We start from the raw sequence: 25112 nt of genomic DNA, 5'->3' as shown, positions 1-25112 counted from the left end.
TGAGACATATTGCTTCATGTAAACATTATTTATTGTGTGAAACATTAACTTTTATGTAATTTTATTTATAAATGAATATGTTACTGCATAATTTGATATATTAAAATAAAGGTAAACGGCTATAAAAATATTTATATTTAATATTTTTACGTTCTAACTCATTTGTGAAAAACCCTAAATTGTCTTCTTTAAAACAAGACCAAGATTAGGTTTCTAGCCCAAAGAATCCCAGAGAAATATTCATTTAAAGATGTACATCACATTGTCACCCCCACTCAAACGGGATTTGCGGCACATAAGGGGTTAAAATACGCCGAACCATGTGTCCTATATCATAGCTCCATGAATGACCTTTGCAGCAAGAAAACCCGCGTGAAAATCTGTTCGGTATTGACTGAGATATGATTAATTAAATGCGCTGATAGCTCAATCCACCAGTCATACAGATTACACTGAGTGGAGCGGGTGACCGATCTAAGATGGCGGCCCCATATCTCACCGCGCCAGTAGGCAGTAGCGGTCGATAGGGCGTCTACCTATATGATGTCTATGGGTTGAACAGCCACTGCTGTCACTAGACTCGCGCTAGGCGGGCGTGGTTTCACCTCAGCTTCACCCATATCCCGCCTCTTTACGTCAATGTATCGCGAGAGCGAGTCAAGAAATTACACTCTCGCGGTACAATGACGTTTACCTGTCAGCGCAGCAAGAAGTCGAACACACGTATTTGCGTGCGCGCGCCTCGGTCCTTGTGAGTTCAAAGTGGATTTTAACCGTTTACCTCAGACGACAGTTTTCATTTCTATGGTAAATTCTAAGGTAAGTTTTTATTAATTCCTGGTTAAGTCATTAAAATAAGTTCACAGTTATGTTTGTTTTGTTTTTATTAACAGTTAATTCGATATGACTCAAATATTCTGAACTTTAATGTTGACCGTTGATGCAGTGGTTTGACTGAGCTCGTGACGCATCTGAGCTAATGTAGTAAAGATCTTTAATTTGTCTTTACCTTCTATAAAAATGTGTTATCTTCGTTCTTCAAATTTATTTGACATTGTTTAGTTAATTATAACGCAAGTTATTTAAATGTAGGGTTTGACGCGTAAATGTAGGGTTATTTAACTTACAGTACGGACACACAGTTTTCAGTAAGTTAGCCTGTTAAAACGGTTAAGAATTTAAACAGAAGCCATCAATTCTGGATTAATAACTATTGTATATTTATGTTCACTTTTCTTTACAGGTCATTTTCTTGTTGTGTTGTGATGTGTTCCATTGGCTGAAGAGTAAGTATTATTTTGTGTTTATATTTGCATCCAATACATAAGCGCCCAAAAAGTGCATATCTGGTTTATCATTGTCATTAGGAAAATATAAGAAAATAATTTAGGATACAATGGTTATTGTTCAGCACAGCAATTCATTTCTTTTTGATTTGATTTGATTTATTGGACAAAAAGTGAAATAACACATTTGTCAAGGATAACACAATAAAGTTAAAATAACTTATTTCCATTGTGGTCCTTAAAGCAACACTATGTAGTTTTTTTACCTTTAAATAATGTCTCTAAAATTATTTCAGTGATAGAACAACTTTTAACTGGACAAATTGTACTGTTGCTGCAACCTGAGCAGCCTCCTAGCTGCTACAAGCACACTCTGTTTCATAAGTCTTTGCTTTGCCAGATCACCTGTGGTAAGTTTGTAAAAGATATATTAAAAATAGGACCAGAACATCTCCTAATCAAATTTTTTGATCAGGTCGGGATGTCTGCTAACATGATGCCTTGTTGGTCTGGGCGAGTTTGAAGTCTCTCACAGACAGTCCAGAAGGTCTGGAGTCCATGTTAGCTTTTATTGGTAAGGGACTGCACAAAAGGCTGTTTGACCCACACCTAAAGCAACCAGTCAATAGCCTCTTTCACACAGTAGTTCTGGTAAATTACCATGAATTTACCAGAATGAATTTACCAGTAAATACAAAAATGTGCTGTTCACACACGCAGTGACGTTCCGTCTTTTTACCAGTAAGACATCATTCACACATCAGTATCAAAATACCGGTAAATTCGTTGAGAAAGCGGAAGTTCCTGTGGGGTGCGGCGAGCTCAGTGTTGTATTTGTAAACAATCCACGTCGTTCATATCCACGGTCTGTATTTTGTTGTTTTCACGTCTGTGGTAAACAGTCGCGAAGTTGCTCATGATGACTAAACAACATTGCATGAGGCGACGTCAAACCGAAAATGCATTTTAAACAACAGTACTGTTTGCACTTTAGGCTTCACAGAGGGCGTGCTACGTCGGGAATTCTGCAAGTAGGTGGTAAGCTGTTTTAAACAGCTTTGGTGAAGAAATATGGATGTAAACTTCAGGTGTGCTCGACTTTCAAGCAGCATGTGTGTGGAAACGTCCGTAAACAGTGCGGGGGTAAACGCATCATTTGTATTAAACATTATGACTGGCCCGAAGCTGTCAGCACGGTCTGACGTCGTCTGTTCTAAATGCCGGTAATCCTATATTTTTCGTTCACACATAGCGCTTACCGGTAAAATACTGGTAATCTTACAACCTCTCTTACTGGTAAATTGGGAGCACTGATTTACCGGAAAGGTTCTGTTCAACTTCACACATGATCTGTTAACCGCAATTTACCAGTAAATGTTTGCTCTGTTCAGCATCTCTTTGGGGGAAGGGTTTTAAAGTTGATATGACCTAAGTATTCCGACCCTTTACTCAGTACTTAGTTAAACACCTTTTGAAGTAGCAGTTACAGCCTCAGGTCATTTTGGGTATGACACAGCAATCTTTGCAACTTCTGGATTCATTTGTAACCAAAGCAATCAGAAGCACCATTCACTTCTATAGTATTCTTTTATCCTACTATGGAAGTCAATGGTGCTTCAGGTCAGTTTGGTTACAGACATTCCTCAAAATATCTTAATGTGTTCATCAGAACCCATCAGCAACCATCAAGAGAAATTGGAGGCAGCTGAGCTAAATTGCAGATATTGATGCAAATGATCTGAATATGTATAATGTAAATACGTACATAAGCTAGGCATGTTCCAATCCTAAACTTTCAATATAGTTAATGGACATTTATATTATATTTCACAAGTTAATAATGATTTATATGCATAAAATAATGATTTACTGACTGCTTAATATGTTCTAGACTTTAAAAACGGTTGTGTTAAAACAAACCCAATCATTGTTATTTTTGGGACACATTTAAACTCACTGCCTTGTCCCAAACTAGACACAGCTGTGTTTTTATTTGAACAACACATTTGTGTTACTTTTAATACAACGTTGTTGTAAACACACAGAGTTGTGTCTAGTTTTGGACAACGCATTTAGTGTTTTTTAATGTAATATATAAACACTGATTGGGTTTGTTTTAACACAACCATTTTAATAAGATACTGTGATTTTAGAAGAATGCAAACAATTGCTGTATGTTAGAATTGTTAATTTTAAATTGCTCACAGTAGGACTATAATTAATTACTACAGTAAACAATTCTGCCAAATGCATAAATGCAACAAAGTATATAGTCAGTAGGGCTGGGCGATATGACCCAAAAAAAATTCGAGAAAATGTTTTCCTTATCAGTCGATATCGATAATTATCATGATAAATAACAAATCTTTACTCCTGTCAAATTTAAAGGCAGATTTTTGCTCCTGAATGAAAATTGTAAAAACCAGACAGTTAATAATGGTTTTTAACTACTTTTTATTCAGAACATGACAAATACAAATACTAAAATCTTGTTTTAATGCATCTGTATTGTATTAAATGTAAATCTATTTGTTATGAAATCAACACATTTCTGACACAAAAGCAGCAGACCACTGTCACTTTAAGACCCAAGACAGACTGATTTAAGTTTCAATATACTGAGTAACAGCTGTTTATGTTCACTTAAACAAAAAAGAAAACTTAGTTCAGTGATCATGCGTGTGTTATACATATACGAGCTATACACGCTGATAAATGGATGTCAAGAGTGTCACGTTGCTGTGGGAGCGCACATACGCAAACACTATATTCACTGCAGTGTTGGATCTGCTGCTTTTCCTCAGTTTCCTGAATTTGTGAATGTCCTGTAAATATACTTTTAAAGCTGTGCCGATGTGTGTGTGTGTGTGTGCAAGGCGGACGCTGAATGAAAGTACAGTATACTGCACCTAATGTGTCTGCTGTGTTTGACGAACCCTGTTTGCGCGTCCAACATAACACACAAGAAAATGTTTCCGCGCATTTGGATTCCGTGATTCCGTCCGCGTCATCCGCATGGCGAAAATCATAGGTCTCTACTAATAAATGAATAACTTGCCTCATCTTCCACTCCTTCAAGTCTAACTGACACTGTGATCGTAAACCAAGAGCGCGTGCCGCATCCGGAAGTGCTCGCGCAACATTACGCACAGTGCGTAAACATTATCGATCACTTATCGAACTGTCCTTATTGTTTTATCGAAAAAGTTTATATCGGTAAAATTATCGTTATCGAATTATCGCCCAGCACTAATAGTCAGTATGTGTTCATAATTATTTTCTACTTATTAGAGAATACATGTTGTTGTTGTTTTAGATTAACTACATACGGTCCCTTGGGGGAGCCAACCCAGGTGAAGTCCACTGAAGTCCCAATTGCCTACAGCATGAAATGGAGGAAGGGTAAGAAAGCCTTCCAAATGCTTAGAATCTGCCCTTTAATAATAGGCAAGCTTTCTTTTTCGTCTCATTGTTTAAACTCATTTCTGTCCGTTTATTCTCAGCAATATCCAATTAAAAGAGACAGAATAAGATTGGACCAGAATATCACACTCTAAATTCTGCTGGGTTATTTTTAGTGCTGCCGCGAATAGTCGACGTAGTCGACGTAATCGACGATGAAAATTTGTCGACGGCAATTTTTTTAGTCGAGGAGTCGCATATTTATTTTTTTCCGTCTCAAACGGCCCACTGTAATTCTGTCTCATGTCTCAAATGGCTCAATGTAATTCACCTCCACACCAGTCTGTGCGCTGTGCGCGCCCTGCTGGTTAATCTGCTACGCTATCATCTTTCTTCCCTCTCCCCTGCCTTCACTGCTTTAATTTTGAAAAATTGGCGGTGGCAGGTGAGTCTATGGAATTATGAGTCGGAAAGCTTCCGAAGTATGAAAGTATTTTAAGCCAAGTTGTGATAAAAGAGTGGTCTGTTACACCGTGCCAAACGTCGCTGGCTTATCACGGGAGCACAACGACAATGCACGAGCATCTCAAACGAAAACACTCGGGAGTTATTGACGATACACCCACAGAGAATAGGACAACGTAAGTAACTGTTATATGATTATTAATGAAATGGCGAGCTAGTCAGTACTGTTTTATTAACTCTTTTGAGAAGTACAATGACTCTGTCTTTGGATGTTAAAGGCTATGTTTGCTCGTGATTCCGCCACGGAATCAACACTGGACGCAACAAATAGATTTTTCATGATTCCCATTTACATTTTTATTTTACTATTTTAAACGGCTCAATTCATTGTTGCGCGTCTCTCTCTCTCTCTCTCTCTCTCTCTCTCTCTCTCTCTCTCTCACTCATGTTGCTTGCAGCGCCTCGACCGCGCGCGCCTCTCTCTTACGTGACAGTGAAAAGGTGGCAGTGTTTTTAATGTACTTTCTTTTTTGCGTAAACGTCAACATTCACAGATGTCTCTGACAAAGACGACTGATCGAGTTAACATGACTTGAAGAAAGATTAGTAGTAGTGTGAGTCTGTGTGCGAGCTTTCTCCCTCCCTATGATGCTGTATGCCGTGTTCTGTAGTCTATGTAACAACAACAGTGTATTCTCTTATATTTCTGAATTTGCACCGAATTGTCTGCGCTATATCACTCGCATTTAAAATCAAGAAATGGCTCAAAACACAACAACAATTATGAGAAGAGCAACAGCAGTAAAGCTACAATGTATATGTATGGTGATTTTTGCATATCTAAATTAGGATTTTAGCAGCAGTTAAAGAAACAGCTGGTTGGATAAAAACGAGGTGATGGGTCATGTTTAGTCACTATTTTATAGGCTACAACAGAACAGATAATATGTAAAATAGCATTCAGTTGTGTTAAAATGCAATATAAGATCAAAGAGTAGAAGTGAAACATTTCATATTTCTGTTAAGCATCTACTTTGCACTGGAAGTTTTTATTATTATTTATATTGTTTACATTGTAATTTTTTATTTGGTAACATTTAAGTTATTCATATTGTTTATGACACCGGTGGGTTCAAAATAAAATGGACACAATGAAATAACAAACACTTGAGTTTTTTTTTATTAGTCGTTTAGAATAGTCGACTATTCGAAAAATTAGTCGAAAGATTAGTCGTTAGAAAATTAGTCGTTAGTGGCAGCACTAGTTATTTTTAACTAGGGATGCGCCGATACCACTTTTTTGGAATACGAGTACGAGTACTTGCATGTCAGTACTTGCCGATACCGATACTGAGTACTTAATAAAAAACATGATTCAAATTTACAGGTAACAGCTTTAGTCATATAATTTAACAAAAAAACAAGTGACTAGTTTTCCAGTTTGTTGTAAACTCTGCCTCTTTGGACAACACAAGAGGCATTAACCCCTTACACGCCACTCAAACATAGACATTTCTCAGACCGTGGTATCGATCCCTGGTATCGGGGGACTTTTAACGAGTACGAGTACTTTAGAAAATGTGGTATCGAGGCCGATACCCGATACCAGTATCGGTATCGATGCATCCCTATTTTTAACCCAATGCTGGGTAAATATTGGACAGAACACATGGGTTACCTTTTAAATAAAGCACTGCATTGAAACAACCCAGTATAGGTTTATTTATTATTTACTAATGCAGTATGCCTACTAGAAATGGGTAAATTAAGGCATGCTCAAGAAGAAAAGTGGCCAAGAAGAAAATACATTACGTTAGGACTAGGGATGCTCCGATCGATCGGCCGCCGATCGGTATCGGCCGATAACGTCATTAAATGACTCGATCGGTCCTCGCTAAATTTGCCGATCTCATAAACCGATCTTTCTGTTTACCTTTGTCAACATAGGGCTCCTGAATGCGGCTGCAGTTAGAGACCATTTTTACGCAATGCGAGCATTTTTATAACCCATCGCTCGTGTGTGACATGAAGATTTGCATTTCTCTCTTTGCGCTTGCAGAGATAAGCGTATTTTCTATGAGGACGCGATCTGATCAACAGCGCGACCCGTCTTCACATTCACATCAAACAGCGTATACAACACACATCTATCGCGGATAATTGCATCCTCATGCCAAAAGTTTATTATTTGCATGCGTTTTAAAGTTTGAGCGTTTAAACTTTCATTTTCCTCACAGCTGCTCTTGTCCATGTACATCCGGCGCATGCACACACAGAAGCCTCAGTCATCAGTGCACGTGAACAGAGTGATCTCTCTCACGTCTTAAAGCTACAGTATCCTAATTCATCTCTCAATAAAATCACTTTCTGCTCTTCACTAAAGTACTGTTATACTTCATACGAATGCGTGTATGTTTAATTCATACAGTTTAGACTTTGAAGTGTTTTATTTTTATCACTTTTAACTGACATAAGACTTTTTAAAGGCATATTCAATTTCTCTTTGCAGAAGAAATATTTGTTGTGCTAATTTTTTGATTCTCTATTAAAACAATAATAAACCTAATTACTGCAAGTAATATAACAAAGGCAACATCTGTGTTATTACTTTATCTAGAAAAAATGTTACCAGTAACAGTCATCAAAAAGCTTGCACATCAGCTTGAAAAATCGGTATCGGCATTGGTATCGGCCGATCACGAAGACAACAAATCGGCGATCGGTATCGGCCTGCAAAAACCCTGATCGGAGCATCCCTAGTTAGGACTAGGCCTGTCGCGATAAATCGATTAATCGCACGGTAAATAAAATGAGCTCGATCATTTTTTTCGGCCGCAATAATTCACATTTGCATGCTTGTTTGTTTTCCTTGTCTCTCTCTCTCTCTACCAAAGAGACTGGAAGACCGCTCCGTGCAACGAGTGACAAGGAGTGAACCCTCGTCAGTCATTTGTCAGTCGCATGATCTGTGTGGGGAGGGGGGACTCCTGGCGTAGCCTATCACAGTAGGCGTACTGAGGAGGATGAGCGCCGCGTAAGGAGTGTAGCAGGAGAAAACACTAGTTGAGACGAGAGTCGAAGAAAAAGATGGATTTACTAGAGGCTGTTTACACTTGTCATTAACATGTGTTTTCATCAATCGGATCACAATGTTTTACGTCTTTTCTGACTTTTCTGACACAAGGTGAACAGTGCTATTTTTAGCCTTTCATTGATAAACTAAAGCGGGTGATCTCCGCAGTTTCATTTTGCAAGCGTGTGAAAGTTGCGCGATCTTATTTCATCAATTGCGCTGAAAATTCAGAGAAAGCTCTAACATATACATGTAGAAAATACTGTGCAGCATGTTTACTTCCTAAACAAGCAGTGGACATAATATTAGTTTGCGTCCATATAAACTCATAATTACTCCCGCTGGCGTTTAAATGACAGCGGAGAGACTCGACCACCGTCTCGACAGACCACCCCCTCACAGTATTCAGGACAGAAGCGGTCGAAAGTGGACAAAAGAGACGGATTTAAATACCAGGTGTAAACGTGATATGTCTCTCTCGTCCACTTGTGATCTGATCAAAAACACATCTTAATACCAAGTTTAAACAGCCAAGTTTCAAAACCAAACGCTACAGCTGCAGTGTGGGAGTACTTTGGATTTAAACCTAATGACCGAGGTGAACCACTAAACCTGAACGAGCCGTTATGTCGCATTTGTGGTAAAAACGTAGCACTTAAAAGTGGCAACACGACAAACATGCATATGCACCTAAAACGCAATCATCCTGTTATTTTGTTCATTTCTTGTGGATATTTAAAATGTCTTCCAGTTCCAGTATTACTTATTGTTTAGAAATAAAAGTTTATAGATCTTTGAAAAGGTGTATCTGCATTATTATAATGGTCCCGGAGCATCAATGTTATCGTCTATCGCGATAAATTCTGAGGCAATTTATCGTCTAGCAATATTTGTTATCGTGACAGGCCTAGTTAGGACTGATGTGATTTGTAACTGGTACTGATGTGCTTATAAAATAAGAACAACATATAAATGATCAGAATATCAACTTGCATAATTATGCATGTAGTAATCATAACAACAGTTACAACCATACATCACAATTGTGGTTATACAGGAGTATGAGTATGACATGACATGATGAACTTGTATGTTTAATTCAGGGGTGGCAAATGTTGGTCCTGGAGGTCTGCAGTCCTGCAGAGTTTAGCTCCAGCTCTAATCAAACACACCTGAACAGGCTAAAATCAAGGTCTAAAGAGTTACTAGAAAGCTACGGGCAGGTGAGCTTTTATCAGGGTTGGAGCTAAAATCTGCAGGACTGCCCTCTCCAGGACCAATGTTCGCCATCCCTGGTTTAAATGGCACATATTTTACAAGGCCAATTCTTATGAATTTGTACAGTAAATCATACAAATACCTATGACTATTATTAAAATAAGAATGAATTAAATCAGTACAATGAGCCACCTCGTAACATACATAGTACTAATTGCCATGAGATTGTGTTTTTTTATAATCAGCTGAAAAATTAATTTAATTCTTTCATCGAATTGTATTTACAATCTACACATTATAGAAATTATTGACTGTGATTATTTTATTTTGTTTACAGAATCAACACAGAAAAACTACAAGGCATTAAAGGCCCTTGACGTGGAAGACTTAATTGCATAAGCCCTGAAATTTGCCCCACACAGAAATTTAAAATGGTAATCATATTCAGTGTTTCCCACAGGATTTAGAGAGACTTTTTTAGAGCATGTGGCGATTACGTCACACGCTAATTAGCATATATGTGATGTGTTTGCGTTTGATCGAGTGTTGGCACCTGAAATATGTTTAATTTATTCTCTTTTATCTGTCACATTATATTGCATATTACAGTTTTTCTCAGTTGCTTAAACACATTTACTGAAATTATGCCTCATATTCTCTAAACAGTAAACACAATTGCATAACATCTCACACAATACTCCAAGTATTATATTTTCAGGTCAAAATTAAACTCTACACTCAAAACCATGGAGGCAACAGTGAAGCGACTCAAATTAGGCTTTACTCGTGGCTCAGCCTCCCTCATAATCATACCATGGACAAGGACATGGTCAGCTAGAGTGGCTTGAATCTGAGACTGCTTGTCACCTTTCACCATGTCCTCCTCCTCTTCCTCCTCCTTCAACAAGTCCTCTTCCTCCTCCTTCTTTCCCTCCTCCTCCTTTGCTAATTGAGCCTTAGCTGTGCTGACTTGAGTGAACATTATTGAATGCTAGTGCTTTCCATATGACCACATGGTGTAAGCCCAGAGAGATGTAGGGATTTGTGTGTAGAGTTTTGAAGTAAAACTTCACTGATTTAAAACTCATGTGTTAAATCAGGGGAGTAGTGTTTATTGTTCAGCAAATTGATTTTGAATGATTGTGCTTCTTGAAAAATGGCGTTATGGTTTTGAAATTTTAGTTCAAAAGCCTGTTTATAGTGTTTCCGCAATCGAGAAAAACTGTAAAACAACTGCATGCTATTTTTTACATATCTGTTCGGTTGTCAGACATGAAACGAGTATACTATAAAGTAGTGACAAAACACGACCCAGAAACACCTTGTGTTCAATTTAACCAGTTGTTCCTTTAACGGCTGCTAAAATCCTGATTTATAAACGCGACATTGTCTGAAGCGCTTGCAAGAATGAATTAAGCCGTTTACCAGTAAAATATAAATGTAAATTGGAACCACCATACTCAATCCCACAGCGACATCTTAAAATAAAAACTCGTTTCAATCTGTATAAAAACTGTACTATTGCAGTACTAAACTTTTACCAACTTGTAGCTGTCGAAGTAACAAAAAAAAACCTTTTGAATAGATTTGTTCTAAAAATACTAAGGTAAAAGAGAATCATTTTGCTGATTAAATCAGTTGTTGTAGAGAAAATAGCCTACTTTTAAAGAAACCATGCGTAAAAGATAGCATACTTTTGAAAATTATGGTGTGAAACTTTTTTACTTGTATACACTATCATATTGGTTTAATAACTCTGCTTGTTCGTATATATATATATATATATATATATATATATATATATATATATATATATATATATATATATATATATATATATATATATATATATATATATATATATATATATATATATATATATATATATATATATATATATATATATATATATATATATATATAGCCTTTATAGTTTAAAATAAAATGTCGCAAAGAATCATTATCAAAATTACTAATATCCTGGCGCTGAACTTTTTCTTGTTTGTATGTCTCTTGTTTATCAGTATACCAATATAATTATTTAAAATGAAATATTCTTCTGATAACCAAACTGCAGCGCACTAAATATATTTAAAACTTTTTACGAAGAAGTAGGCCTACACAAAACGCGTTTCAAATCTGTATATGCATTTTTATCAGACCATTTGACGGGGTCGTGCAACTTAATGATAATACTTTTGTCATTGAATTGTTCATCTAAATGTTTAACCTAATGTTACACTAACTTACGTTGCCTTTATTGTTTGTTACTTTTGCAGATGGCAGAGATTGCTGTGGAGTTCTGAAGTTCATTGTTTAAATGTTTTCATTTTTAATATATTAAAATGTTTTTTATGATACAATGTTCTACATGTTTATTGCCAATTTTATGTGTTATATAAGCAAATTATCTACCCTATTATATTATTATCTAAGTCTATAAATTCTATAAATGTTCCTGTGATTAATGATTTTGATTTTATGTCTACGAATAAAGAATCCATGGATCAACATGGATTGTGTGATTATTTGTTCATTTAAATAGATTATATATAGATAAACTTAGTTTATATAGTGAAATCGTGTTTTTTTTTAATGATTTAATTGTGAATTTTTATTATTAATGGTGCCTAAATATAGGGAATAACTAGAGGTTTTGAGAACGTTCCGGGAACGTTCTGGCAAGGTTCTGCAAACGTTCTGAGCAGGTTAGGTTGATGTTACCCGAATGTTCCCGTTCTGACAAAGTTAGGGGAACGTTCTGAGAACCTAAAAATAACGTTCTATTTCCGTAAAGAAAACTTTCCTGGGGAACCAACAGGGAACGTTTCAAAAATAACGTTCTGGGAACCAAAAACTAACGTTCTGGGAACGTTCCCGGAACCAAAACCTAACGTTCTGGGAACCAAAAATTGTTAGCTGGGTTTTTACACCTGGTCACTTCATGCGTTTTCTCTGATCGGATAGCTATCTGATCGTAAAAAGACCAGGTGTAAATGCCCTCTGAAACGATTTCGAGACGGATTTAAATCCGATCGCTCAAACCACTTCAGGAGGTGGTCTGGGACGCATTTCAGAGAAGTGTAAATGCATCTGGTTGATGAAACCACATAAGTCGCGCTTACTCCTCCCAAACGTCAGCACGTCACTCGCAAGTAAGCTGGAAGAGCGCCAAACAAACAAAGCTGACACGCCTATTGCTTTATGGAGAGATGACAGCGGGTAAAAAAGCTTCCTAGAATCAATAAAAGAGTCTAATGACAAATTCAAATGATATTAAACAAAGAAATATAACGTTAAGAGAGAGTTTTGTGAATGCTTTTCCCGTCATGGACCTGCATTAAATCATCGCGCTGTCACTCTCCTGCTGCGCTGTACTGCGAGCTTCAGCTCATGCCGAGCAAGGAGACGCGCGTCCCCTGCCCAACATTCAGTACAACATACAGTAAGTGCTGCATATTGTTGCGTAAACGTCATCTTAAGTTTTTTAAGGCGGAGTAATAAATAGTGTATTTGCATTTTGGGCGGGGGGGTAGAAGATCAGTTTCATATTCGTTTTGCCAAGACGCATTTATGTGGCCAAATGTAAATGCAGTAGCAGTTTTAACATAAAGTGGCATGGCATCTTACGCACAGAAGCCACTGGCACGTGCCACTATGTTTAGTGGCACTTCCGGTTTCCATTGGCTCGTACCAGTGGCTCGTCGAGTGGCACTTCCGATGTCCAGTGGCTCATACCACTCCGTTTGGTGGCTCGTCGAGTGGCACTTCCGATGTCCAGTGGCTCATACCACTCCGTTTGGTGGCTCGTCGAGTGGCACTTCCGATGTCCAGTGGCTCATACCACTCCGTTTGGTTGCTCGTACACTGACACATGTCAGTAAAACTGTAATAAACCTCGTCCCTGAGGTACTGGGGAGCCTTAATTTATATAGGCTAAATAAACTGCCACCACCTTTAATTATAACCCGGTCAGGTCCGGGAAAGGAGAATGCCAAACACACAACCAAACACAACTAGCAAAATATCACTTTATTCCAAAAATAGCAGCTCAGTAGCACTTGTTGACATCTCTTTTCCTAATAAATATCATACGCTGGTCAGCTCAAACCATATCAAAATACACACTATAAAATCAACCCAGTAAATATAAATACACAGCACGGCACATTTGATTAGTGTCAAATCACAGCACATTTGATTAGTGTCAAATCACAGCACACCTTTAAAAGTCTTCTCTAAATACAAACCCCCTGCCCATATGTGAACCCTTACAAGTAGAGTTATCCAACATATGACATTAGAGGAAAATTAAGTGCATTAGCGGCCCAACACAACAAGTTCAAACACTTTAATCATGTATAATTAAAAGACGGACTTCCCTGCAGTGTCTAATGACACCCCGCCGTCACGTTGAGGATCCCTCTTTCTCTTCGCATCGGCAACAGGTGATCCTCTCATATGATTATGGCAACCAAGAGTCGTTTTCATCACAATTCGGAAGTCTTTGCTCGTTTTCCACGGAGAGATAGTCCGAATTATTCCCCGCAACAAGCACAGAGTTAAATGGGCTCGCTATTCACAACCGAGAGAGTCTGCGCTTGTCATCCGCCACAGAGCGTGTCTTTAATTCCTTCACCTGCCGGCGTCCACCTATATGGTCCCTTTCCTCTCTATCTTATATTTTCCCCCACTATCTAACTCCGGGCCAGTAAGTGAACCCCCGGTTTTCTTCAGCGCCGGTGGTGCTAGCCAGCCACGAACGCACAGTACGATCCCCTTTCTCTTTCACGGACCCAGCAGGTTTTCTCGTTTGTCTCTCTCCCGTGCCTTTTTCCCTCTCCCTTTTTAAAACCTTCGGCTGATCACTCCGCAGCTACAGGTGTGCTTCATTAACAAATTACTCATGCTGTCAACAATGACTGACATCACTTAGTTATTTCGATCTCACGTTACATTAATGACTGACATCACTTAGTTATTTCGATCTCACGTTACAAAACTTAGGTCTGTTTGATTGAGGCATGTGGCACTGAAGTCACCGATCGATCATTACAGATTCGAGCGTAACTTACGCGTGCTGCTGCTATGTTCATTTAAATGTGACACAATGATTTTTTGTGTCCTTTCTGACTCTGATGTTTCAGGTAACCGAATGCGTAAATTGAGTCGAGAGCTAAATATATCATCTTGACACTCGTTCATAAAGGAATTGTATGATCACAATATTTAAAATGGAAATGCATAATATTTTGAGTGTTTTCATTTAATAAAGCACAGTATTTGTCTGAGCCATGGTCGTGTGAACATTGTGCCTTTTCTTAATATTTAATCAGTTTTTGTAAATCGTTTTTTAAGTAGTATGCCTAATTTAATTGAGTCTACTAGATACCCTTTAAATGAAAGACGAGATCGAAGAAAAAAACTGACTCCTCCTTAAAGCATACTGTCGGCAACATTTAGATCCAATGAAATGCATAAAATAAAGGAAAAAACTGTGTTTGATTTAATCATTTGTAAAGTGTTTTGCTAAGTGTTTTGTAAATCTGTTTCGCTTTGAAATAATCAAATTTATTTAAAATAATTAATCTCATAAATGTTGTGAAATAATAATTTGTTCAAACCCTTATTTCTTATAGACAACAATCTATATAGACTATATAAAATGTAATTTTGAAGGGCACGTGACGTGTCTGCACTGTCAACACCGTGTAAATATCAAGTTGTAAAAAAATAAAATAAATATCAAGTTGTAAAATATGTAATAGGACATTGTTTTTAAACATAAACATGGTTAGACTGACACCTACTGTTTTGGCGTGCATGTGTGTAAATGCGGTACTTTGCAGAAAAAAAAATATTATAATATTCTGCGAGATTCTTATAAATGACACTTTTTATTAAATACAACACATTGGCACTGGTTACAAATAAAAACATGCCACTCACAGACTACATTTTCACAAATAATACAATTAGAAAATTTATATTTAAAACAATTATACAATATACAATATAGCTCAGACAAATGTTGTGCTTTATTAAATATATAAAATATTTGCCTTCCCATTTTAAATATTTACATTTTTAATACTTAAATTGTGAATACGATCATCAAGATGTCCTATTTAGCTCTCGATGCATTTCACGCATTCGGTTACCTGAAACACCAGACAGTCAAAAAGGACACACAAAATCATTGCGTCACAATTAAATGAACATAGCAGCAGCACGCGTAGTTACTCTCTGTTCTGCAATGATCGATCAATGAATATCAGTGCCACATGCCTCAATCCAACAGACCTAAGTTTTACTGACATGTGTCAGTAGACAAGCCACAAACGGAATGGTATGAGCCACTGGACATCGGAAGTGCCACTCGACGAGCCACCACTAAACAGTGACATGAGCCACTGGACACCGGAAGTGCCACTCGACGAGCCACTAAACGGAGTGGCATGAGCCACTGGACACCGGAAGTGCCACTCGACGAGCCACTGGTACGAGCCAAATGAAACCGAAAGTGCCACAAAACGTAGTGGCACGTGCCACTGGCTTCTGTGCGTAAGATGCCATGCCACTTAATGTTAAAACCCCTTCTCTGTAAATGGAACAGTTTTAACAAATCAGATAGCTATCCGATCAGAGAAAACACATGAAGTGACCAGGTGTAAAAAGGCCCATAGACTTCGAGTGAGCCTGTTTAGCAGCGGCACTATTGTATCTGTGCTAAAGTGTATTTCAAGTGTATTTGACAGGATTTGATAAAAGTAGACTATAGAGTGGTTTCCCAGACAGTGATTAGCGTAAGCCAGGACTAGACCTTAGTTTAAAACTAGTTTGAACAAACATGCCTTACTAAAACATTACTTTGCATTTGCATCTTGAGGCAAAACAAAGGGCACTGATGTATTTTAAGAAATGTCAGTGCAAGTTATTTCAGTGTGGACAGCTTACATTTTATTTGTCTAGGACTAATCTAATCCCTGTCTGGTAAACCACCCCTAAGAGTTTATTAACAGGTCTTGCTGAACTGGTCAGTCTATTCCAAATGACAGCTATAATAGATGAAATGCAAAGTTATTTTGATGGACAGGACTTTTGATTACAGCAAGTCTATTCTGCTTGTCTAGGACTAATCTAATCCCTGTCTGGGAAACCACCCCTAAGAGTTTATTTGTTTATTAACAGGTCTTGCTGAACTGGTCAGTCTATTCCAAATGACAGCTATAATAGATTTTATAATAATAAATTGTATTGTACTGTAATGAAGTGGTTCTCAAACTTTTTGCATGTTGCATCCTTTTGCTGCCCCCCAAGAAAACGTATGACAAAGCATTCAAAGACTTAAAATTTTAATTAATCAAACCATTTTAAAGTATACACCGTAGTGTTGTTGGTTAGTATCCTTGTTTTTCTGAGGTTTAATTACACAGAATGTGATAAATTAATGTATTTTATAAAATGTTATACAACTGGGGCTCCCTGGCACCATCTCGCGGCCGTCCCCTAGTTTGAGAACCACTTTGTAATGTACTGTATTAGTGCTAGTGCTAGTGATACAGGGAAGAATGTGATTGATGCTGAATATAAACTGTGGGTGGTCCATGACGGTGCACTCCTGAAGTAAGTGAAAGGAGAGACGTGTCCATGGGATGTGAAGTTTTTTTTCTTGACCAAAATGTTCTTACAGGTTTACTTACTGTGATGAACGGACAGATAGAAATGATCTGAAAGATAAAGACCAATAAATTATGTTACATTCTAACTTCAACGTAAATAAAATGTAGAGTGGTAAAAAGGATTTTAAAAGGTTATCGAGTTTAATTTTCTATGTTCATTGACGTTAAATAAAAAAAAAATGTAACTTTAATTACAAATAAATTATTTAATTCGTCAAATTGGATAGACTTACTTTGAAACCCTTTTATCTCAAATGCCGTTACAGAGTTTGAAAAGTATAAAGATGATTGGACGACAGAAATTATAAGGACAAATGATTAACGTTAACGTTATTGTTTATGTGGAAGGCAGCTTGTCAATTGTTTTCGGAGTTTAGTGTGTTTATGTGCGAAAGGGGGTGCTATTTATCTGTGAGGTAAAGATTTCGTCATAGGAAAACTGACCCCTATAAACATATAATTAAATATTTTAATGTAATTGATGCTTGTCGATGGGTAATTTCCTAAGTTTTAAAAGAAATGTAAATAAACTGGTTAAATATTACCTCAGAAAAACTCCTTCAGAAAAATTCCCTCAGAAAAATTTCCTGACAATGTCCAGTGAGAGGCAGCTCGAGCTGTGCGTGTGCTGGCCACAAGCCCAAAGATATTGGCTAACGGCTTTTCGCGGGCATTGCTCGAAGTTTACATTTCGTTACCGTTAGAGCTACATATTCAAATATATAAAGCAGATTTTTGGTATAATTTTAGTTTTTTTTTTATATTGTAGTAATTTTGTTGTATTGACATTTGTGTTTTGTCAGTAGTTTTTATTTTAGTTTTGGTAAAAAAAATATAACCTTTTTAAAATTGAAAATTCTAGCTTATTAAGTTTCTGTATAGTTTACTATAGGTATTTTATTTAAAGAAAAATTAATAAAAATCTGCTTACTATTAATAAACATTTGTGACGTATGAACAAGTTTGAGGTAATGACACTCCAGCGCAGTAGGTGGCAGTATGCACTCGTATGTTGCACAGTATGTGTCGGGTTGCAAGCATAGATATGTATATAAAGGCTTATATATATCTTATATATTATATAAAGGCCTTTATATACATATCTATGGTTGCAAGCGCCAGTAAATCCACAGAAGAAGGAGTGCGCGATCATCTAAGGGTAAAATGACAACAAATTGCGTAAAATACCTTATATTGGGATATGTTGTCTTTATTTATCGTATTGTCGAACTGACAAGTAATTCATACTACAGAGATTAAGTTACACTTATTTTTTAACTGAATTTTTATTCCAGCCACATTAACTAATGCAAATACTGAACAGGGTCTTGTTTGACCTGCCGGACTGTGTGTTAATGTAACGAGTCGGAATTTGTTAATAATGACACAAGTAAATCTATCAGCCCTTTTGGTGTGCATACCGAAAGGGTGACTTAAATGGAGCTTTAAATGTGTTTAGAAAATGTTTTATGCACTACTCTTCTCTATTTGTGATTTCTACATCACAAAAATTGATAAAGAAATTACAAGAACATTTATTTCCAATCTCCCCACGTACACACACACACACAGCTGATAGTATATATGTATATACACACACCTGCAAAAGAAAGAGAAATTTCAAAATGGTTTATGCAAAACTCAGTTCTTAAATTAGTCTGTATATTTGTATTCATTGAACAAGTACCTTGTTTATTTACTTTTTTGCATATCACATGGCAACAGATCTTGCAGTTTCTATTGCAGTGCCATCTTGACCAGCTTCAGCACATTGTGGTAGCATCACATAAATGGACTGCAAACACCTGCAGAGTGTGGTAAGAACTGCTGAACTTCTATACCTTTACCCTCCCTGCAGAACATCTTTGAATACAGACTCTACAGAGAAGAGCCAGTTTAATTGTCACCCAACCCACCCTTAACACAAACTGTTTACACCACTGCCCTCTGGCAAGAGGTAAAGAATTGTAAAATGCAGGGCATCCTGACTGAGACACATTTTGTTCCAAATTCTTACTACCTCAGACACCATATCATCATTTATAAAAAATTCCCACACTGTAGTGGGTTCTGTTTTCACTCATTATGTATTGTGCTGTTTGTACTTTTGTGTATTTGTAATTCCATGTGTACTTTTACGTTGTTAATTTATATTCTTATTTGTTAACAACACTGGAGTGAAATGCGGTGTAAGAATTTCATTTAAATTAACCGTGCGTATGACATTAAAGCCTGGAAAAGTACTTGCACCTAGTTTCACAAACAAAGCTTAGCTAAAGACAGGACTAGGCCTTAATTAAAGGGGACATTGCACAATCCTTTTTTAAGATGTCAAATAAAACTTTGGTGTCCCCTGATAATGTATTTCAGCATGTAAAAATTGCCACTTTGTAGGTGTGTAAAGTAACTCCATCACACTGGATAAGGCTTCAATAAATTATTATGAAAGCCTTACATTAGTACTACGCTCATTATGTACTCTGCTTCCTATGTTGTCCACAGTTTCTGCTTTTATTAATGTAAAGCTGCTTTGAAACAATGAAATAATTGTGAAAAGTGCTTTATAAATAAAATTGAATTGAATAAATAGATGAGCTATTAATAATAATCAATTTAATTTATAAAGCGACTTTCAAAGGACCCAAGGTCACTTGCTCATTGAACTGCAAAAAAATGACTTTCTTCATGTTTTTGTCTTGTTTTCAGTAAAAATATCAAAACATTATTACATTAAGATGTATTAAAAGTTTTCTTGAAATATACTTTTTCATAAACACTTAATGTAAAACAATTTTCTTATTCCATTGGCTGATTTTTTGCTTATTTTCCTAGGTCATTTTGCTCATCAAGAAAATGCATCTTAATTTAAGATTTTTTTTTTATATTTTTACTGAAAACAAGACAAAAATACAAAGTCATTTTTTTGCAGTGTGACCCCATTGAATGTTCTTGTGTGATAAAGAAAGTCTCTCTTTTTGTGTGTGGGCCAAAACGGACATGGCAGCAGGTCAAAATCAAATACAAGAACATCCTGCAGAATGGTAAGGGCCCTGCCTAAAACTTAATAATGCACAAGCATAGATTGTACCCAGAAGGTGCCTGCTCACACATTGTCTGTACTGTTTTAGCAGTTAAAAAGAATACCCAGAGACAAGACACGGGTGGTGGGTCACCAAAAGCTGACCTCACCCCAGCAGAGGCCAGCTTTGGAGCTAAATAAAGGCAGGCCTGTTGGAGGGGATCCCTGGGGGAAAAGAGACAAGCATAGGTCCCTCACAAGATGCCACCCGCTTCATACAAGGTATGTTCTTCCATCTCTACATGGGACACAATCACATTCATATTGAATCTATTTGGACTGTCTGACTTTGGTTTGCCTATTGCCTTGTAGTGTCTGGCAGCACTGTGTTACTGTTAAAGCCACCAGCACGAGCACCAAACGATGCTGATCCAGTGAGTACTCCATCAAAGGCATACTGTAGGCCTGGCATGTCTTGTCTACTAGCTTCAATATGAATCCGATTAAATGTGATAGGGTGAAGGCCCCATTTCATCAGCACATAACGGCGATGATGACGAGGAGACCATCTCTCTGGATTCCAGAAGGCATAAGGTATCATGTCAAACTTATGAAAGTACTATTCAGTCTACAATGGTGAGGAGTCATCATTTGGAGCCATCACAAAATCTTATTTATTTTACAGGACCCAGTGTCATTGATGGACTGGACTGCACACACATAAGGATAAAAGCCCCCTCAGGTGCCCATGAGGCAGATTTTGTAAATATGAAATATTTTTACAGCATTAATGTTCAGGTGAACATAACTTTTTGATCTTTTCCATTGAACACTGGCAAAATGGTCTGGCTCAGTCCATGACTCCAGAATCTTTGGGAACTCTGAAATCTATCAGCTCCTATCACAAGGTGAGCCACACAACCCCTATTAATAACCACTTTTTACATAATGTCTGTGTCAAGAATATCACTGTGTTTATGAGGTAGTAATGATGAGATTTTGTGTTGACAGGTGAATTCTCTGGTGTATTGCTGGTAGACAGGGGGTAAGGCTGCCAGCCTTTTTTCCTGACACCTTCTACAGACCCTCAGGAAGCACTGCAGGCCTACAACTATGCCCATGCCAGGACCAGGGCCTGAGTTGAAATGACCTTTGGCCTCCTGAAGGCACGTTCTCACTGCCTTCACAAATTAAGGGTCAGCCCTGTGAGGGCATGTGACATTACTGTGGCTTGTGCTGTCCTCCACAATGTGGCCTGCCTGAGGAAGGAGAGGGCCCCCAGAGTGCCGCCAGCCATGTACTGGGACAATCTGGAAATCTTTCCTGATGACAACAGTGGTCGGCTGCTGAGGGACCAATATGTGTTGAATTATTTTAGTTAGTATGTGTGCTTTCAATTTGTTTTGTTTTTTATTGATTTGGCCTCTTTTGATGTTTGTACTGTGTATTGTGTGTATACTGTTTGTAATACAAGCTTGCAGGGAGGCTACTGCATCCATTAATTGTCTTGTTTTCAGTTTTCTGAAATTGTCTGTTCAGTTAATGTGTATGGATTTGTCCTGCATTTATTTCAGTGTGCAGACATGCAGGGTGTGTTATATACAGACCTTTGAATGTGTATTTATCCTTTGGTTGTATAATATGCTTTGATTCTGTGCTTTCCATCTTGTAGAGTCACTGTGTGACTTCAGTTTCAAAAGGAGCTGATGGTTTACCTGCTTTGTTTTGTTCTTTTTCAATAAAGAAACATAATGTTACACTTTGTGCTTTTATATTTATATGGAATGTGTATTTTATACGACCGAGTATAAGGGCCACACCGAGGAAAGTCATACATTTGAGGCTGGTTCTTTCTGTGGAAAGATGCATATTGTTTTTACAGTCCTGATACTTATAACAATTTGATGCTGATGTGCAAAAGAATAAGTATGTTCTTGTTTCTGAAACCATACTGAAGTACAATTCCACAAAATGCCCCACAATTGTAACAACTGTCCTCCGCTAAAACAACAAGTTACAATATTACGACTTCATTCTTTGTTTTTTGGCCCTAATGTTCATCATTTTATATATTGTCTATTGGAAAGTGTAAATTATCTAATGATAGCAACATCATCTAAAAAGCATAATTTTTCCATAATTATTGAAATTAATGATCACAAACATAAAAAAAAAAGACAGTGGGTCTAGTTATGTGATAACAATGTATATTGGGCAGTGAAATAACTATTGGTTTCCGTTTGTGGTGACTGCTGACTGACATAAGGGATGAGATTAAATAGATCCTGGAATTTAGCCTGGTCTGGAGCAGGCTAGCTCCACAGAATAGATCTCCATGGTAATTTATACCATAACATATCCTCCTGCCCCCTATCCAGCTTTAGTGCAACCGGATCACAGATCAATTGAGCCAGGATCACCAAGATATCCCGGCTTAATCCCTTATCCTAGTTTTGTGCAATAGGCCCCAGTTTGCAAAAAGAATGTAGTGGGGGTATTTTTTCAAAATGTCACTGACCACACAGGTAAGCCCACTTGTTAGTACATGTTAAGAACACCATACTATTGTAAATCTAAACAATCTTGACAACCTATATATAATAAGAAAGCACTAAGAATGTAGTTTAAATACTTAAAACCTTAATTTGTGACGAGAATACAGTACACCAATGACACCTAGTGGCCTTTGTTGGTAAAACCACTAAGTCTGACAAAAAACTTGCTTTATATTGACATTAGGATCTAAACTAGTTATTAATTTTAAGCATTTTTGACATGAGCAATTTTCATTTATATAATTTTTATTTAAAAATTGCACAATATTTACTTAAAGTTTAAGACCCGACCCACCCTTAACACCAACTGTTTACACTACTGCCCTCTGACACGAGGTACAGAACTGTAAAATACAGGACATCCTGACTGAGAAACTATTTGTTCCCAACAGCCATCAGAAATGTAAATGGGTCAACCCCTATTGATACTAATATCTACCTGACATTATTCTTACTACCTCAAAAATCTTCTGAATTCTTACCATATCATTTTATACAATACTTTTGATGGAGAATAGTAACCTAAACTGTTACAATAACCTAGAGGTAAATTGAATATATAACTCTGACAGACCAATTCCGTGTTAAAACCTAAGTTTTATTAATAAGAAAAAGGGTGAGGGTGCTCACATTAGACATCTGTAAAGGAAAGGACGAAAAGGGCTACATTGTGTGTGTGTCTGTGTATGTGTGTGCGTGTCAGTATTCATCGTAACACCAGTGTGATATGTTGTTTACATTTTAAATAATTTAATAGACAATTGTTTATTCCAAGTCAAATTGTTTATTTCCTGTCCAAACGTCAACATGTACTCTGACTGGACAAACAATATTTATTAAAAAAATTGGAGGGCACACTCTCACAAGAAACTACAAAAGCTGTACCCTTTTGAAAAGATAGACAATGTAAAAATAAGAATGGATAACTTCATATAAATAAATAGAATGAAAACATTTAACATACCTCGTTGAAAATAATAGTTTTTTGTTCATCATATAGGCTATTTGACAAATGTTTTTGTCCAAAGAGGAGTTTAAGACGACAATAAAACAAAAACCTTTTTTCATTTTTTTATGAACACACTGAACTTTTTTATGAAATAATGGGTGCATCACTCAGTTAAGTAGGTGAACTGTACTTTGTCAAATAAACTTAAAAATGTCAAAAATGTTAAAGTTTTATGTTTTTCATACTTTAAAAAAATATTTTACATTCCACATTTACTGGACTCCATTGGTTTTCTTCACAGTTTAATGAAATATCCCTGCCTGTTTCATGCTGTTTCAATATTATTTAATGGAGAAATGCTGCTGATATTACATTATTTTCTACTGTGCATAAAAATGTTAAAAGAAAAGATTTACAAATGCATCTGTTTTTGAATATTGTTAAATCTAAATAGTCTCCATAACGAATTGAAAAGTAAAATACATTTAATATTTTAATTAAGATTCTTCTGCTTCTGAATCTATAATTTATGTCAGTTATTTTATAAGGCAAAATAATACAATCATGACAATAAACAATAATAAACATCATATGTAAAAGTGTAATAATAAAACAATTTCACATATGTCATTAATTAATTATAATTTAATTTAAACTAGTTAATGAAAGTGAGTTGAATCCAGGTTCTAGACAAATCAAATCAAATGAAGCATTGAAGTCAAAAAGGCCGACCATTAAATGTTTGTGCTAACTGCATCTGTCTGTCTGATTGATTATACGTTGTGTAATTTTCAATTACACTATATCCTCCCATTAATAAAACAAAACGCTATTAATAAAAAGCAGAGATACATTAATTTAAACCGTAACACGCCTAGTTGTCTTTTGGTAACGACGTACTTTAAACTTCTTATCTCAACGTTCTGCTTACGTTATTTTAACACCTAAAAAAAAAAACGTTTCACAAAAGTTACACTTTGGTCTGGTTTTATTTGCGTAGTAAACAGACGTGATGGCCTATTTACGTTTTATTCCGACGTTATAATTACGTTATTTTAAGACCTAAATAAAACGTCCCAAAAATGGTTTATTTTTGTCTAGTTTTGTTTTCGTATTAAACGGACGTGATATTTACGTTTTTTCCCAACGTTATAATTACGTTATTTTAAGACCTAAATAAAACGTCCCAAAAATGGTTTATTTTGGTCTAGTTTTGTTTTCGTATTAAACGGACGTCACGTGATATTTACGTTTTTTCCCAACGTTATAATTACGTTATTTTAAGACCTAAATAAAACGTCCCAAAAATGGTTTATTTTGGTCTGGTTTTGTTTTCGTATTAAACGGACGTGATATTTACGTTTTTTTCCCAACGTTATAATTACGTTATTTTAAGACCTAAATAAAACGTCCCAAAAATGGTTTATTTTGGTCTGGTTTTGTTTTCGTAGTAAACAGACGTG

At 36.6% G+C, this 25112-nt stretch overlaps 2 long non-coding RNA genes across 5 annotated transcripts; both read left to right on the top strand.

Annotated features, from left to right (window-relative positions):
• The first annotated feature begins 562 nt into the window (after positions 1–562).
• LOC135786060 (uncharacterized) lies at positions 563–11957 on the top strand. Of its 2 annotated transcripts, none has more exons than XR_010546806.2 (7): positions 563–819; positions 1244–1286; positions 1583–1696; positions 1762–1860; positions 4603–4688; positions 9782–9878; positions 11724–11957. It is a non-coding gene; the product is annotated as an uncharacterized lncRNA (long non-coding RNA). The 2 variants fall into 2 exon arrangements; XR_012336507.1 differs by having other exon boundaries at positions 1583–1700.
• Positions 11958–12193: 236 nt separating this feature from the next.
• On the top strand, positions 12194–21902 carry LOC141282069 (uncharacterized). Of its 3 annotated transcripts, XR_012336630.1 has the most exons (7): positions 12194–12889; positions 18852–18943; positions 20131–20167; positions 20255–20427; positions 20518–20739; positions 20831–21053; positions 21157–21902. It is a non-coding gene; the product is annotated as an uncharacterized lncRNA (long non-coding RNA). The 3 variants fall into 3 exon arrangements; XR_012336629.1 differs by having other exon boundaries at positions 18861–18943; positions 20255–20739; XR_012336628.1 differs by having other exon boundaries at positions 20255–20739.
• Positions 21903–25112: the final 3210 nt, after the last annotated feature.

Source organism: Paramisgurnus dabryanus, chromosome 4, assembly GCF_030506205.2.
Source record: "Paramisgurnus dabryanus chromosome 4, PD_genome_1.1, whole genome shotgun sequence".
Classification (NCBI taxonomy): domain Eukaryota; kingdom Metazoa; phylum Chordata; class Actinopteri; order Cypriniformes; family Cobitidae; genus Paramisgurnus; species Paramisgurnus dabryanus.
The sequence above is the reverse complement of the archived record's forward strand: the minus strand, read 5'-3'. Positions and strand labels throughout refer to the sequence as shown.